Below are 18,226 nucleotides of genomic sequence, written 5' to 3' on the forward strand. Positions count from 1 at the left end.
ATATATATAATTCATTCAGAAATAGCAAAAAAAAATATAAATAGAATTCAATAAAAAAATGTTTCAATCAATATCTCTAGTACTTTAATTTCTTCCATTGAAAACTGCCGGAGTCAATACGACCTTTTTCTCTCTCTCTATAGACATATAACTGAGAAATAGGATCTACAAAATACCTGGGGGACTAAACCAAACCAAAGGCAAGCCAAATAGTCAAATCTATAAGAAGGGTACAGACAGAAGGAGCTCCATGGATATGAAAGAGGTTGGAGAGTCCATGCATGTATATCCTAGGTTATGGGCAACAAAAGAGGCTAGAGAATCTGCACAAGCATTTGCCTCACGATAAATATGTGATATTCTAAAGTTAAAGCTATTGGTTAAAGATATACAATGCTTTATAGAAGAGGACATATTGTAATCGATTACAGGTATTGGTAATCGATTACAGGACCAATAAGCCTACTGGCAATCGATTACAGGATGTTGTAATCGATTACAGGCTGCCTGTTCATGTGTAATCGATTACACTGGATGGTAATCGATTACCAGAGCCTATCCTAGGCTAGTTTCTTAAGAGAATATCTATGTTTATGCTAAAACATATCCAATATGATTAATTATCACTACTAATGCACTTAATTCAATCATTCAATTATTACATACACAAGAAATCATAAATTCTTCCATAATAACAAGAATTCAAACAAGATCAAACAAAATAATATACAAACAATAAATAATAGTAAATCAATCAATCAATCAATCAACCAATCAATCCCTATTTTTCTAAATCTCTTACATCTAAGAGGCCTAATTCTCTTCTAATAGAGAAGAACACTTCCTTGGGGAGAGGTTTTGTGAAAATATCAGCAAGTTGATTCTTAGTATCAACAAACTCTAATACACAATCTCCCTTTAGGACATGATCTCTAAGAAAGTGGTGTCTAATCTCTATATGTTTAGTTCTAGAGTGTTGAACTGGGTTTTTGGATAGATTTATGGCACTAGTATTATCACACTTAACAGGTATGCGATCAAGAATGATGCCATAGTCAGATAATTGTTGCTTCATCCATAAAATCTATGCACAACAACTACCAGCAGAGATATACTCCGCTTCAGCAGTAGATAAAGCAACATTGTTTTGTTTCTTCTATGCCATGAGACAAGAGCCGATCCAATGAATTGACAAGTTCCACTTGTACTTTTTCTATCAGTTTTAGATCCGACAAAATCAGAATCAGAATATCCTATTAAGTTACATGTTGAATTCTTAGGATACCATAATCCTAAATTGATTGTTCCTAATAGATATCTCATGATTCTCTTTACTGCACTTAAATGTGATTGTTTGGGGTTGGATTGAAACCTAGCACACATACATACACTAAACATAATATCAGGTCTACTAGCAGATAAATAAAGAAGAGATCCGATCATACCTCGATATTGTTTTATGTCTATAGACTGACCAGATTCATCTTTATCTAAGTAACAACTAGTGCTCATCGGTGTAGACATGTGTTTTGCACTATCCATCCCAAATCTTTTGATCAATTCCTTGCAGTACTTGGATTGATTGATGAATATACCTTCTTGAGTTTGCTTGATTTGTAATCCCAGAAAGTCCTTTAGTTCTCCCATCATTGACATTTCAAATTCACTTTGCATATCAAGGGAAAACTCCTTGCACAATGAATCATTAGTGGATCCAAAAATTATATCATCAACATATATTTGAACCAAAAAAATATCATTATGCTTTCTCTTTATGAACAATGTGGTATCCACTTTACCTCTAGAGAATTCTTTTTCTAGAAGAAAATTACTTAAGCGTTCATACCAAGCCCTAGGGGCTTGTTTCAAACCATAAAGAGCCTTTTGCAATTTATAAACATGATTTGGTTTATCTGGGATTTCAAAGCCTGGGGGTTGTTCAACATATACTTCTTCTTGAATTAAACCATTTAGAAAAGCACTTTTAACATCCATTTGATAGAGTTTAAAATTCATTATGGATGCATATGCTAAGAGCATTCTAATGGCTTCTAATCTTGCAACTGGAGCATATGTTTCTTCATAGTCTATTCCCTCTTCTTGATTATACCCTTTTGCTACTAACCTAGCCTTATTTCTAATAATTATGCCATGTTCATCTAATTTATTTCTAAAAACCCATTTTGTTCCTATGACAGGATAATTTTCAGGTTTTTCTACTAGTTTCCACACATTATTTCTTTCAAATTGATTCAGTTCTTCTTGCATGGCAATGATCCAGTTATCATCTATTATGGCTTCTTTTATATTTTTAGGTTCAATCATAGATACAAAAGCCATATTATTGCATAAATCTTTAAGAGAATGTCTAGTTGTTACCCCTTTTGAGATATCACCAATAATGTTGTCGAGGGGATGATCTCTTGAAGCTTTCCATTCTCTTGGAAGTTCATCATTTGATTTGACTTCTTCTGGAGGATCTTCATTGTTTCCTTTATCATTTCCTTTGGAATCTTGTTCATGAATATTCATATGTTCTAAAGAATCTGCAATATCATCTAGCATATTCTTTCTTGACAAGATAGCATTAGATTCATCAAAGGTAACATGAATGGATTCCTCGATATTCATAGTTCTTTTATTATATATCCTATATGCTTTGCTTTGTAATTTTCCTAGATTATCTTTACCATTATTAAGCACAAAGCACTTGCAACCAAAAACATGTAGATGAGAAATATTTGGTTTTCTACCATTATATAACTCATATGGGGTTTTCTTTAAAATGGGTCTTATTAAGGCCCTATTCATGATGTAACATGCAGTATTGACAGCTTCAGCCCAAAAATACTTTGGAAGAGAAGTATCATTTAATAAAGTTCTTGCAATTTCTTCCAATGATCTATTTTTCCTCTCAACAACTCCATTTTGTTGAAGGGTTCTAGGTGCAGAAAAATTGTGTTCAATACCATGTTCATCACAGAATAATTCAAAATCTTTATTTTCAAATTCACTCCCATGATCACTTCTAATGGATGCAATCTTGAGATTTTTCTTGTTTTGTATGACTTTAGCAAGTTTTCTAAATGCTTGGAATGAATCACTTTTATGTGTAATAAATAATGTCCAAGTATATCTAGAGAAATCATCAACTATAACTAGAGCATAGTAATTTCCTCCAAAACTCATGGTTCTAGATGGACCAAATAAATCCATATGCAATAATTGTAAGGGTTGAGTGGTTGAAACAACATTTTTAGGTTTGAATGAGACTCTTGTTTGTTTGCCCTTTTGACATGCATCACATAATTTATCTTTTTCAAATTTCAATTTAGGCAAACCAACTACTAAATCTTTTGAAATTAATTTATTTAAGTGATCCATGTTTATGTGAGCAATTCTTTTATGCCATAACCATGAATCATCATCTTTGCTAAGAAAGCAATGATTGTTTTCTAGTTTTATGCTTAAGTCTATCATGTAAACATTATTGACTCTATGTCCTACATGCTTTATATTAATGTCATGATTATGTTCTATAAGACATTTTTGAGAATCAAATGATACTAGATAGCCTTTGTCGCATAATTGACTAACGCTAAGCAGGCTGTGCTTAAGGCCTTCAACAAGTAAAACATTTTCAATGGAGTTTGAAGAATTTGTACCTATTTTACCAACTCCAAGGATTCTACCTTTGTTTTTGTCACCATATGTTACATGCCCGCTTTTCTTTGGAGAGATATGTGTAAAATTTGATGCATCTCCAGTCATATGTTTTGAGCATCCGCTATCTATGTACCATTTCTTCCTCAAAGACACCTACATATCAAATTTTTGACTTAGGTACCCAAACTTTATTGGGTCCTTGCATGTTAGTATAAACTGAGGATCCTTTTGGGACCCATATCATTTTAATGTTGATGTAATTTTTCTTGAAGTAGCAAGTTGATATGCCATGTCCTCTTCTTCCACAGTAAAAACAAGTTATATAATTACATTTTTGTGTGGAAGTAGAAAAGTTTTTATAAAACTTTTGTTGTTTTTCATATTTATACCCTAGTCCATTCTTATTGGAAACATATCTTTGTTTACTTAATATGACATCTAAATTATTTTTACTATAAGAAAATTTAGCAAGTGAATTTTTCAACTCTTTAATTTCTTTTTCATATTTTTCACAACAACTACAAGGATCTAATAGTTTCTTGTCAGAAATAGTGGAGATATTAACTTTTTCATTTGTTTTAGAAATTGAGACTTCATTTCTAAGATGATCTAATTCTTTGTTTAATTTTGAGATTTCATTTTCTAAATTTGAAATTGTTTTCTTTGAAGATGAAACTAATTTTGCAAGTTTAATTGACTCTTTATGCAGATCAGCAAATGCTTCTTGCAATTCATCAAAAGAAATAGATAAGTTATTTGAAGATGTTACCTCTTCATCACTTTCGTAACTTTTAGCCATAAGGCAGAGATTTATCTCTTCATTTTCTGAATCTTCAGAAGATTCCATATCATTTTCATCCCATGTGATGTATGCTTTCTTCAATTTCTTTTCACTAAGATTTTTCTTTTCAGATTTCTCCATCTTTTTCTTGAAGATGGGACAATCAACCCTCAGATGTCCAGGTTGGTTACATTCAAAGCATTTTAAAGTAGAGGATGAAGTTTCTGTCCTTCTCTTTGATTTAAAATTGGGTCGCCTCTTATTTCCTCTTACTTTAAGAAACTTGTTGAATCTTTTTACAAAAAGACTTAGATCATCATCATCATCTGGATCATTTTCCTTATCACTTTCTTCTTGAATTGAGGATGATGCTTTAAGAGCAATTCCTTTCTTTTTCTTGTCATTTTCTTCATGTTGGTGTAATCTCAATAATTCTATCTCGTGTTCCTGTAACTTTCCAAATAAAGTAGCAAGGGACATGTTAGACAAATCTCTTGATTCAGTAATGGCTGTTACTTTGGGTTTCCATTCTCTACTTAAACATCTAAACACCTTGTTTATGAGATCCTCATTTTGAAATTCTTTACCTAAGGCTGCTAGATGATTTACTATATGTGTAAATCTCTTTTGCATGCTTTGAATATTTTCATTTGCATTCATTCTAAATAATTCATACTCATGAGTTAGTGCATTTATCCTAGATCTTTTAACATCTGTAGTTCCTTCATGTGTTAATCGAAGAGTGTCCCACATTTCCTTAGCACTCTTACAATTTGAAACCCTGAAATATTCATCCATTCCCAAGGCAGATGTTATTATGTTTTTGGCTTTTAAATTGTATTGTACTCGTTTTCTATCCTCTTCAGACCATCTATCTCTAGGTTTTTCTATAGTTATACTTTCACTTGATGAACTGCCATCAATTGTAATTCTTTCTACTGTGGTGGGTATATAAGGCCCTATTTCTATGGCTTCCCAAATATTTAGGTCTATTGCCTCAATAAAAATTTGCATTCGGGTTTTCCAGTAATGGTAACCCTCTCCATTAAAGATTGGAGGTCTATTGATAGAATTCCCTTCTGGAAATAAGGAGTTTGCTGAGGCCATCTTTTTCTTGAAGCTTCTAAACTTTATACAAGAATGAAGCTCTGATACCACTTGTTAGACAAGTGGCCTCAGATATCTTAAGAAGGGGGGGTTGAATTAAGATATTCCAAACTACTTCCCCAATTTAAAATCTATTTCACTTTCTTTTCAAGTTATAAATTCCCTTAACAATGAACTTCTTAAATATTAATTCAAATAAAACAATTTGAATATTAATATAAAGAAATAATAAACAAAGGAGATTAAGGGAAGAGAAAGTGCAAACTCAGATTTATACTGGTTCGGCCACACCCTTGTGCTTACGTCCAGTCCCCAAGCAACCCGCTTAAGAGTTCCACTATCTTGTAAATTCCTTTTACAAGTTCTAAACACACAAGGACAATCCTTCCTTTGTGTTTAGAATTCCTTTATAACAAGAGACCCACGGTCTCTTAATCCCTTAGAGAATGAAGAGAAGAAGAAGAATGAATCTCTCTAGAAAGAGATAGATTTTACAGATTGAGCACTCAAATAATTCCTTAATGAATTGCAATTGAATTGGCCAAGGAATTCTTAAGAGGATAAAAATGATTTTGCTCTTTGAGAGGATAAACACTTTTGTTCATAAAAACTCTGAGCAAATTCGTGTTATAAGTCACATATATATAGACCATTGGTGGTCATGACTAAAGCCTTTGAAAAGTTGTGACTCTTAGAATTATTTTTCTGAAAATTCTGTCTGGTAATCGATTACAGGAATTGTGTAATCGATTACAGCTTTTAAAATTTGAATTAAAACGTTTATTAACTGCTGGTAATCGATTACCAAAATTGTGTAATCGATTACCAAAATTGTGTAATCGATTACACAGTCTAAAATTTCGAATTCAAATTTTAGTAGCTGTTATAAAACATATTTGGCCACTGGTAATCGATTACATCCTCTGGTAATCGATTACCAGAGAGTAAATCCTTTGAAAAACACTTTTTAATTTAAATTACTTGGCCAAACCTTTTGCTAATTCAATTAGGAATTCCCTTCCTAATATACTAGTGATCATCTTGATGTTGTGACTTGTAATCTTGAAGTATTGTCTTGAATTTAATCTTGAAAAGCCCATTTGCATCAATTGCATCATATCATCATGATTATCATCAAAACATCAAAGGCAATTGCATCTACATATACTACCTTGTTCCCAGGTCCATTTTCAGCTGGGATGACCTTAAGAGGGTGTTCTCGGAGAAATTCTTCCTTGCATCTAGGACCACTGTCATCAGAAAAGACATTTCAGGCATCAGGCAACTTAGTGGAGAAAACTTGTATGAGTACTGGGAAAGATTCAAGAAATTGTGTGCAAGCTGTCCTCACCACCAGATTTCTGAGCAACTCCTTCTTCAATATTTCTATGAGGGACTTAGCAACATGGAGAGGAGTATGATTGATGTTGCCAGTGGTGGAGCTCTTGGTGATATGACCCCTACTGAAGCTAGGAATTTGATTGAGAAGATGGCTTCCAACTCCCAACAATTCAGTGCAAGAAATGATGCTATTGTTCTTAGAGGAGTCCATGAGGCGGCCACAGATTCATCTTCATCTACTGAAAATAAAAAGCTTGAAGGAAAACTTGATGCCTTGGTCAACCTGGTAACTCAGCTTGCCATGAATAAAAAATCTACACCTGTTGCAAGAGTTTGTGGTCTATGTTCTTCTGTAGATCACCATACAGATCTTTGTCCTTCTTTGCAGCAATCTGGAGTCAATGAGCAACCTGAAGCTTATGCTGCAAACATTTCTAATAGACCTCCTCAACAGCAAAACCAATAATAGCAGAATAATTATGACCTTTCAAGCAATAGATACAATCCAGGTTGGAGGAATCATCCAAATCTGAGATGGACAAGTCCTCCACAACAACAACAGCTTGTCCCTCTTTTTTAGAATGCTGCTAGTCCAAGCAAGCCATATGTTCCTCCTCCAATACAGCAGCAGTCACATCAAAGACAACAAGCAACTGAGGCTCCTCCTCAACCTTCCTTAGAAGAGTTAGTGAGGCAAATGACCATCCAGAATATGCAATTTCAGCAAGAGACAAGAGTCTCCATTCAGAGTCTGACAAATCAGATGGGGCAGATGGCTACTCAGTTGAACCAAGCTCAGTCCCAAAATTCTGACAAATTTCCTTCACAAACTGTGCAGAATTCGAAAAATGTGAGTGCCATCACCTTGAGGTCTAGCAACCAAATTCAAGTGCCTCCACCAATTGCAGCACCTACACCTGAAAAAGAGGATGAGATAGTTGCACAAAAGAGAAAGCTTCCTAACAAAAATTTTCATGCAGGTGGACCTTTTTCTAGTAATTCTGACTTACAGTAGTCTCTTATCCCTCTTCCATTCCCACCTAGAGCAATTCCAAACAAAAAGATGGAAGAAGCGGAAAAGGAGATCTTGGAGACCTTCAGGAAAGTAGAGGTGAACATACCTCTGCTAGATGCCATCAAGCAGATTCCAAGATATGCCAAGTTTCTAAAGGAGCTGTGCACCCACAAAAGGAAGCTCAAAGGAAATGAAAGGATTAGCATGGGCAGAAATGTGTCAGCATTGATAGGTAAATTTGTTCCTCACATTCTTGAGAAATGTAAGGACCCAGGTACTTTCTGTATACCTTGCATTATTGGGAACAATAAAGTTGAGAATGCCATGCTAGATCTAGGAGAATCAGTTAGTGTCATGCCTCTATCCATTTTCAATTCTTTATCTCTTGGACCTTTGCAATCTACAGATGTGGTGATTAATTTGGCAAATAGAAGTTTTGCTTACCCCGCAGGTTTCACAGAGGATGTGCTGGTTCGAGTTGGTGATTATTTTTCTTGTTGATTTTGATGTTCTTAATATGGAAGAGGGATTTTCCCATGGTTCAGTTCCAATTATTTTAGGTAGGCCATTTATGAAAACAGCCCGAACCAAGATATATGTTTATGCTGGCACATTGTCTATGGAATTTGGTGATATTGTTGTTCATTTTAACATTCTTGATGCCATGAAACATCCATCTGAGGATCATTCTATTTTTCGTGCTGAGATAATTGATCGGATTGTTGATGATTATACGTTTGATTTTGACAATGTTCTTCATGGTAGGAAACATCCATTTTTATTTTATTTGCATACTTGTCATTCCTTATGCATTGAATCTGAATCTGAGTTTGAATTTGATCCTGTGTCTGACTTTTATGCTGAGAATGAATTTGAATTTAAGTCTGGTATTGTACCTCTTGATGTCGATTTTTTAGAGTTAGAATGCACTAACCATGTTGTAGGAAATACATATACTTTTGACTTGCTTTATGAGGTACAGGTTGAGGAACCTTCTTCTTCTCCTACCCTGGTTCCTCCCACTGTTCAGCCACCACCCATACCAGAGTTGAAGCCCTTACCAGCAAACCTCAAGTATGCTTACTTGGAGGACAAGGAAAAATTTCCAGTGATCATCTCTGCCTCCCTTACTACTGAGTAAGAGGAGAAGTTGTTGCTAGTGCTCAAGAAGCACAAGAAGGCCATTGGATGGACTTTAGCAGACATTCCTGGTATTAGCCCATCTACCTACATGCATAGGATACTTTTAGAGGATGGAGCTAAGCCAGTGAGGCAGCCACAACGGTGACTCAACCCCGTCATTCTAGATGTGGTGAAAAAGGAAGTGACCAAGCTCTTACAAGCTGGAATCATCTACCCCGTTTCTGACAGCCAGTGGGTGAGTCTAGTCTAAGTGGTTCCTAAGAAGACAAGCCTCACAGTGATCAAGAATGAAAAGGATGAGCTTATCCCCATAAGAGTGCAGAACAGCTGGCGAGTCTGCATTGATTATAGGAGGCTGAACCAGGTAACCAGAAAAGATCATTTTCCCCTGCCTTTCATTGATCAAATGCTTGAGCACTTGGCAGGTAAGTCTCATTACTGTTTTCTTGATGGTTTTTCTGGTTATTTACAAATTCATATTGCTCTTGAGGATCAAGAAAAAACCACATTCACCTATCCCTTTGGCACTTTTTCCTATAGGAGGATGCCCTTTGGCCTATGCAACGCCCCTGGTACCTTCCAGCGGTGTATGCTTAGCATTTTCAATGATTTTTTAGAGAGTTGCATAAAGGTGTTTATGGATGATTTTACTGTTTATGGATCCTCTTTTGATACATGTTTAGATAGTCTGGATAGAGTTCTTAGTAGATGCATTGAAACTAACCTTGTGCTGAATTTTGAAAATGTCACTTCATGGTAGAACAAGGTATAGTTTTAGGGCATATAATTTCCAGTAGGGGCATAGAGGTAGACCCTGCAAAAATAGATGTTATTTCACAATTACCTTACCCCTCTTGCGTGCAAGAGGTTCATTCTTTTCATGGTCATGCAGGGTTTTATAGGCGCTTTATCAAGGATTTTAGCAAAGTGGCTCTTCCACTATCCAATCTGCTGCAAAAGGAGGTGGAGTTTGATTTTGATGACAGATGCAAAGATGCTTTTGATTGCCTAAAGTGTGCGGTGACTATCACCCTTATCATTCAGGCACCTGATTGGACAGCCCCATTTGAGCTAATGTGTGATGCATCCAATTATGCATTGGGGGTTGTCCTTGCTCAAAAGATTGATAAGCTGCCTCGGGTGATCTACTATGCTTCCAGAACTTTGGATGCTGCTCAAGCAAATTACACTACCATAGAGAAGGAGCTATTAGTGATAGTTTTTGCTCTTGAAAAATATCATTCATATTTGCTTGGTACTCGTGTTATTGTTTATATTGACCATGCAGTTCTAAAGTACCTATTGAAGAAGGCTGAATCAAAGCCTAGATTGATCAGGTGGATGCTTTGGCTCCAAGAGTTTTATTTAGAGATCTGTGATCGGAGTGGTGCGCAGAACCTCGTGGCTGACCATCTAAGTAGGATTGAGCGTGGGTCTAAGGACTCACCCATTCGGGATGATTTTCCAAATGACCATTTGTACATTCTGTATAGTATTTCTGATTCCTTCCCCACTCCCTGGTTTGCTAATATTGTGAATTATTTGGTTGCTTCTATTTTTCCTCCCTTAGCATCTAAAGCTCAAAATGATAAAATTAAGAGCGATGTTAAGCATTATATTTAGGATGACCCCTATTTGTGGAAGTTGTGCAGTGACTAGGTTATTAGGAGATGCATTGCAGACCATGAGATCGACTCGGTCCTGCAATTCTGTCATTCTTCCGCACCAGGTGGCCATCTTGGCTTACAGAGGACAGCTCGCAAGGTGCTTGACTGCGGTTTCTATTGGCCCACCATCTTCAAGGATGCGTGGAAAATCTATAGCACTTGTGAGCCTTGTCAGAGAGCAGGCGACTCACTTTCATGGAGACAGCAAATGCCTCAATAACCCATGTTGTTCTGTGAGGTATTTGATGTCAGGGGTATAGACTTTATGGGGCCTTTCCCTGTCTCTTTTGGTTTTGTTTATATTCTCCTTGCTGTTGATTATGTTTCAAAATGGGTGGAAGCCAAGCCCACCAGAATTAACGATGCTAAGGTTGTTGTGGATTTTGTTAGATCTAATTTGTTTTGCAAGTTTGGAGTCCCTAGAGCCATCGTTAGTGATCAAGGCACCCATTTTTGTAATAGATCCATGTATGCCTTGCTCAAAAAGTATGGGGTCGTGCACAGAATTTCCACACCATACCACCCCCAAACTAATGGGCAGGCTGAGATTTCAAACAGGGAGATAAAAAGGATCTTGGAGAAGATTGTGCAGCCGAACAAAAAGGATTGGAGCACCAGGCTAGACAATGCTCTTTGGGCGCATAGGACTGCCTACAAAGCACCCATAGGAATGTCTCCTTATCGGGTTGTCTTTGGCAAGGCATGTAATCTTCCTGTACAGATAAAGCACAAAGCCTATTGGGCTGTAAAGACCTGCAACTTCTCTATTGATCAGGCTGGAGAGGAAAGGAAGTTGCAACTAAGTGAGCTAGATGAGATTTGGTTAGAAGCCTATGAGAATTCCAAATTCTACAAGGAGAAGACCAAGAAGTTCCATGACAGCTTGATAGCTAAGAAGGACTTCGTGGTTGGACAGAAAGTTTTATAGTATAACTCTAGGCTCGGACTCATGAGTGGTAAGTTGAGATCAAAGTGGATTGGTCCTTTTGTGGGGACTAATGTTTTTCCTTATGGTACAGTTGAGATCAAAAGTGAATCCACAGATAATAGCCTCAAGGTCAATGGACACCGGCTGAAACCATTCCTCACAAATCCCTACTTAGTGGATGTAGTGGTGGAGGAGACCTCCTTACTTCACCCTACTTCTCTTCCACCATGACTTAGGGAGCTTTCTTTTTATGTCTCCTTCTTTACTTTTATTGCACTTGTCCAAATTTATTGATTGGTTTGATTGTTCTTGATCTTATGATTGTGCTACATTGAGGACAATGTGTTGTTTAAGTGTGAGGGGGGGGGGGAGAGATTGTTCTTTAATTTTGTTGGGTATTCTAGTTTAATTTTATTAGGTTTTTTTTCTAGGTTAATTTTGTTATTTTGGTTTTATGTTTTGTGTACAACATTACATGTTCCTCTTTGAATTTTGGGTTATGTACAGGTAATGGGTAATTGTTTTTGAAATAGGAGTTTCTTGGCATTTTGTGAATTGAAACCCTTGTTTTTCTCTACATGTCAAGTTAGTTTTGAAAGTTCGAATTGGAAGTGATAGATTTACCCTTGGTGAGAATTTGAGCCATCATCATCTATTTTATTCGGTGTGTTTTGCCCCATTGATTGCTTGCACAATAGCCTTGGCTTGACTCTTGTTGATACTTCTTGCTTCACATGCATGTTGGGAGATGATTTAGGCATTTTGTTCTTATAAGCCTCTAGCCAAATGAGCCTACCTTGAATTAATTCCTTTGATAGCCCCTTTGAGCCTATGTTTCCCTTTCTTTGTTTTGAAGCTCATTACAAGCCTTAAGTGAAAAACCATGATTTCACCCTACCCTTAAGGAATTTTGGAGCTTTGGAATTGTTTTGGGAATAAGTGTGAGGGGGGGGAGGGGGGTATGTTTCATTGGATGAAATGTTTTTATTGGCCATGCTTGATGATGTATACATATATTGCATAATTTTTGCTTTATTTTTCAAATGCTTTCAATTGCTACTGTCCACGTTAAAAAAAAAATGAAGTTGAATAAATGAGGTCTTGGTTTGAAGACTTGGTTGATTTTGTTTTGGGTTTACTTTTTAAAGCTTAATTTGTAATTTTGGTTTTCGGGTTCACTATTTTTTTTTTACTTCCTACTTATTCCCCATTGCTCCTCTATTCCTTTGGGTTTTAGCTACTATCCCATACTTTCATCTACCTTGTCCTTGGCCTCATTACAACCTTAAAAGACCTTTTGATCCTCATGTGCATGTGTTTGTGATGTGGTTGTCAATTTTAGAGTCTTGTCAAGTCTATGTGGTGTTTGTTTTCATGGGTGCTCTGAGAGTAAACAGTAGCCTAGACACTTGAGAGATAAAGTGCATGTCTTATGAGGCTTTATCACTTTTCATTCTTGAGCTGATTGACTATCCGAAAAAACAATCGTGTTATCATTTGTGTTTCATCAACACCATAAGGGGGAATCCCACGAGGCGCAACTTGTTTGATCAAATCCTTCAGTTCATCCATGGTACATCCGGTGGGAATGTCAAAGTTTTTGGGATTTTTTCCTATGAACGAGTAACCTACAAACTCATTTTGGCGTGACATGTTCCACCTCCCATTGTAATATAGCAGGGCATCATGAGTAGGGGTCATAGTAGCTTCAAGTAAGTTTAAAATACCATCTGGGGTTCTAGCAATGCTACATAATAACTCAATCAGACCAACAAACGAAAATTCATGATTACACATTAACATTGTGTTAACATCAGCATCATCTTTCAGTTGCATACATTGAAACCGAAATTGATTACCTGCATACGTGAAAGGCTACCAGTAGTAAATTTCATCCAAAAATTGCTTGTCGGTTAGCTTAAGGGTATTGTGTATTCTGGTTTTTAACGTTTGAAAATCACACCCGTTAGGTACTCGAATGGGAACTGGAGTGGAAGCTTGGAAGGAAACACCACTGTCGTTGTGAACAATGGATCCATTTGGAAAAATAAAACCTAATGTGGAGTTCACAACTGTCTGACTGCTTGTCTCTCCCAAGAATGCCATAGTTTTTTGTAAGACTTGGGTTGATACTGAAACTTGTGCTTTCTTACGAGGTTAGGTTGTGCCATATATATAGATGAGTTTTAAAATTAGAGCTGCATTTTTTAAAGATTGAAAATACGCATGCACATGCTTTCTGTATGTGTTGTCAACTACACGAATGACATGACATGCTTTAGCTTGCATCAGATCTGCATGTGTAGTCATGTTGTGCAGGGTCCTTTCACGCGCTTTATGTTAATGCAGACAACAATTTATCAAACACGGTTTTCCACAATGTGTAGTCAAGTCAGACAACGATATATCATACATGCTTTTTTAGAATTAAGTAATAATTTTGTTGTGGACGTAACAAATAAATTACATGTTCAAAATGATCAGACATTTATAAATTACATGTTCAATCATCATTTAAGTCAACATAGTCTCTCTTGAACATCATGAAGCTCTTGTAATGCTGTATTCTGCTAATATATGGATTTGGCCATGACTTCGCCTGCGGATGACAATTGCTAGACCATAACAATGATACAGGCGGTAAGGGACAACGTTCTTTTAAATAAACCTGTTGTGTATGCGAAAAAAATGTTAACTCAATCCTACAAAAGTCATTGCATAATCATAAAAAAAACACTTCATATCTACAATGTACCTCAACAAAATGATTGTCATACACATGACCGATACAAATTATACGATGCAATGAAGAATTTGTTAGCGGTTGACTTTTAAGGGGAAAGAATGTCATGCTTTGTTGTTTAGACAAGGATATAACGATTACGTTATACCTTGATGCAATGACATGTCCCATGTCCGTTATATCCATCCACTTATCCGTTGTCACCTGAATAAAACAAATATACACGTCAAACTTAATTTCAAACTAAAGTCTTAAAAATCAAATTCATAAATTGCATACCTTGGTTAACCCATCAACAAGTAGTGACATCCTTAATTCCTCAAATCTCTCCGTGCCACCAAAGAGCTTGACATAGTCTTCTGAGAAATTGGCAAGTTCTTTAAGCAGATGGTTGCGGACCACCGACCAAGAGTCTTGACCCATACCTAATAAACCGGCAACCGACCGATATCCACAGTTACCATCACCTTTGACATCAAAAATCTTATCAATGAAGTTGTGCATAAATGGCTGAAACTGGTCCAACATGGGCATCATCGTTCTTCGAATCGGTTGCTCAGAGGATGATGCAGTACATCTCACGGACGAATTGCTATTTTGTTGTGATTCAAAGGCATCTACATACTCCCAGTAAGATGGATCGCGCTTTGTTGACCTTGGGTTCCTACTCGTAGTTTTCTTTGGTGCCCCCTTTGTGTTAACCTTTGCTGGAGGAGGACACATCGAATTCTGATCAGGGTGTGCAATTTCCCAAAGTTTACTTCTTAAAGTAAACTTGCCACAAACATCAAGTTCTTCGAATTTTTGGTATATTGTTTCCATTACGTCCTTGATGCCCACCTCGAGCTCAGATAACCCTTGGTCTGAAAAACTGAGTCTCCTCCAGAACATATGAATTGAATCTAGTGGGATGCAACCACCAACATATTTGGATAGCTCACAAGCACAAGGAAGACCAAGCGTGGTTCTCACCATGCAACCACAACTTGAGGGATTCTTGCCAGCATAGTGAACACGCTCAAATTCAGCAGCAATCTGATTTAAAGCATACCTTGAAACCATTCCAAGCAGCCTCTTGTATAAGGTTTTTTGGAACACATGTCCAACGACATGTGTACTTGTTTCAAATGATGCTTTAATCTGTGTGTGCTGGAACGTCATCATGTTGTCCACGGCATCCCACACACTGCATAAGTCTCCAATGCTATTTTGTAACAGTCTTTTTAAAGACGAGTGAACAGATTCAACCCTACATTTCAAATACACAAATGAAAATAAACATATACAATAATACAATTCCATAAATTTTTCAACGTTAATAGAAATAGTTCAACAATTTCATACCTGTTTGTTGTTGTGTTTCCTAAGTGCATCACCTTATTAGTCCAGGCGGAAACAAATTTTTCCTTGTGTGGTATTATCCATGTTTCCTTGACATAGTCAACAAATATTGGCCAAGGTGCGCAAGCTACTTCGAACTTCTTCAGGCATTCATCAAACTGTTATTCTGAAGGACAATCAGTCAGAGATCCCCAGCAAACCATGACATAATCCCAAGCATTTTTTTGTGCAATTAGTGATTTACATTTAGCCTTCACATTCTTGTTTATGTGAAAGATGCACAACAAATTTGTGCATTCAGGGAATACATCTTTCACTGCATTCATCAATGCTTGGTCTCTGTCAGTGACAATAACTCCAGGGAGGGCATCACGCTTTAAAAAAAGGCCTCGGAAGTGTTGTAAAGCCCATACCAAATTATTAATGCGTTCACCCTCCACATATGCAAAACCGGCAGAGAATGTCATCCCAGTCGGTGTCATCCCAACAAAATCGAGCAATGGGAGTCTATACCGGTTCGTTTTGTAGGTGTTGTCTATCAAAAACACCAAATTGCATGCGTTGACTAACTTCACTGAATCAGAGTGACACCAAAAGATATCACAAACCACGTCTTCATCCTTTATTTTGTGCCAATAAATATATTGATCACGTTCAAGAAGCTTCATCAGATGTTGCATTTCAAGATCGCTTCCTCTTATGGTAGAACGGAATGCACTTCTTGCATTGTATATCTGTTTAATAGTCGTATAGCTATTGGCATTGTGTTCCTTCAGAGTTAGCAGAATGCTTCTTGGCTTCACCATGGACTTCGTCATATCAGCAATAAGTGTTTTTTTAGATTTAGTCAATCGCCCCGCATATGAATGTCCAACTAATGACTTGGCCAATTCATGATTATGCACTCCACAAATCAACTTCACCATCCAGCCTTCTCCTCCAGCCACTGGCTTGCAACGAAGCTTGAAGGGACACCCACATTTCCTAGTCCCAGTGTCTCTTCTGATAAATTCTTTTTTCCTACACTTATACTCGCCACTCCTTTCACAGCCAATTAACACAAACGTACTCCTTCCTCTACTACCTGTGTTTGTGTCTGACCTTAAAATCACCGCCACAAATCCGTTTTCATGAGCCACGGATCGAGCCCACCGCAAAACATCCTCTCGGCACTCAAACACCTACAAAATCCACATAATTTAAGTTTTCTACCAGTATTCATTTTATTAAATATGTGACAAGCATTAACATTATAATCTGAGAAGTCTTGAACGCATCCGAACAATCAACATGTGGTTCATTCGCACCACATGATTCTGCATTTTCATAATCCATATCCGCTCGTTCAGACATTATTTCATACATCCACTCATCTTCATCCATCTAACCAAATCAAACAAAAAATGACCATACAAAAAAATTAGTAATTTAAAATAAAAAAGGAAAATAAATGAAAAAACAGATGCAAAAATGCAAAAACAGATGCAAATACCAAAAATAATACACTTACGGATCAAGTTGATCCGGAACTTACGGATCAACTTGATCCGGAAGGATGTTACGGATCAACTTGATTCGTAGCTTACGGATCAAGTTGATCCGGAAGCCATCCGTACGTCCGCGACGAATAGACGCCATCGGCGTACCATGTTTGCCGCCACCGACCACCGCAAAGCTTGACGCTGGAAACTTCACCTTCACCGCTGCACTCAACCTTGCTACCCCCACGAACCAGAGACAATGCCGCAGGAAAAAGTGGAAAACGAGAAGAAAGCTTTTTAAAAATGGAGTAAGAAGCTGTTCTGGAAAAGAAATGTCATTTTTAAGGAAGAAAGGTGATAGGGGTAATTTTGGCATTTCAAATTTTTGCTGGGTGCACCAGCAAAAATACTGAGTGCACCTAGCAACACTCTTTTCCCTATGGCGTAGCTAGTTCTTCTAGGAAGATCTTGTCATCTGGTTGATATTAACGGAGGACGTAGAGACTTTCTTTTCAGTCTTAGAGAAGATTCTTGAGAATTGTGGATGTCCAAGTGCATAGAGTTAAACTAAGCCTAATGCAGTTTGAGTTAGAAAATTATTGAGGTAACTTTAGATAAATAAATAAGCATATTAACTCGTACATATTTCAGGTATTTATTGACATAATTAGATTTTCAAAATTGTAAATGTTAATAATTTTGGCATTTATTTTGACCTCCCACCCCCCTTTTCTACTAATTTGGTCCTACTGATCTTTTTAGTTTTTTTTTTTTGAAGAAAAACTTTTTAGTTACTATTCTTTTAATTGAAAGGTTTACCAATGTTTTCATTCACTAACACTATTAAAAGAAAATGCCGATTAATATAAATATTTGCCAAGAATATTCTGACGTGTTTTGTGTCAATAGAACAATGATGTATCATTTTATTGTTTTACCTTTCTAATATTAAAGCGTCATTTTATATATATAAACTCTTTTACCGCATGGATTATGATATATCAGTGTAAAAT

General features: G+C 36.7%; 1 non-coding gene across 1 annotated transcript; it reads right to left on the bottom strand.

Annotated features, from left to right (window-relative positions):
* Window positions 1-6,806: 6,806 nt before the first annotated feature.
* Window positions 6,807-6,913, bottom strand: LOC113001723 (small nucleolar RNA R71). Its single transcript, XR_003267211.1, has one exon. It is a non-coding gene; the product is annotated as a small nucleolar RNA R71 (small nucleolar RNA).
* Window positions 6,914-18,226: the final 11,313 nt, after the last annotated feature.

The sequence above is a fragment of the Glycine max genome, chromosome 5, assembly GCF_000004515.6.
Source record: "Glycine max cultivar Williams 82 chromosome 5, Glycine_max_v4.0, whole genome shotgun sequence".
NCBI classification, from domain to species: Eukaryota; Viridiplantae; Streptophyta; class Magnoliopsida; order Fabales; family Fabaceae; genus Glycine; species Glycine max.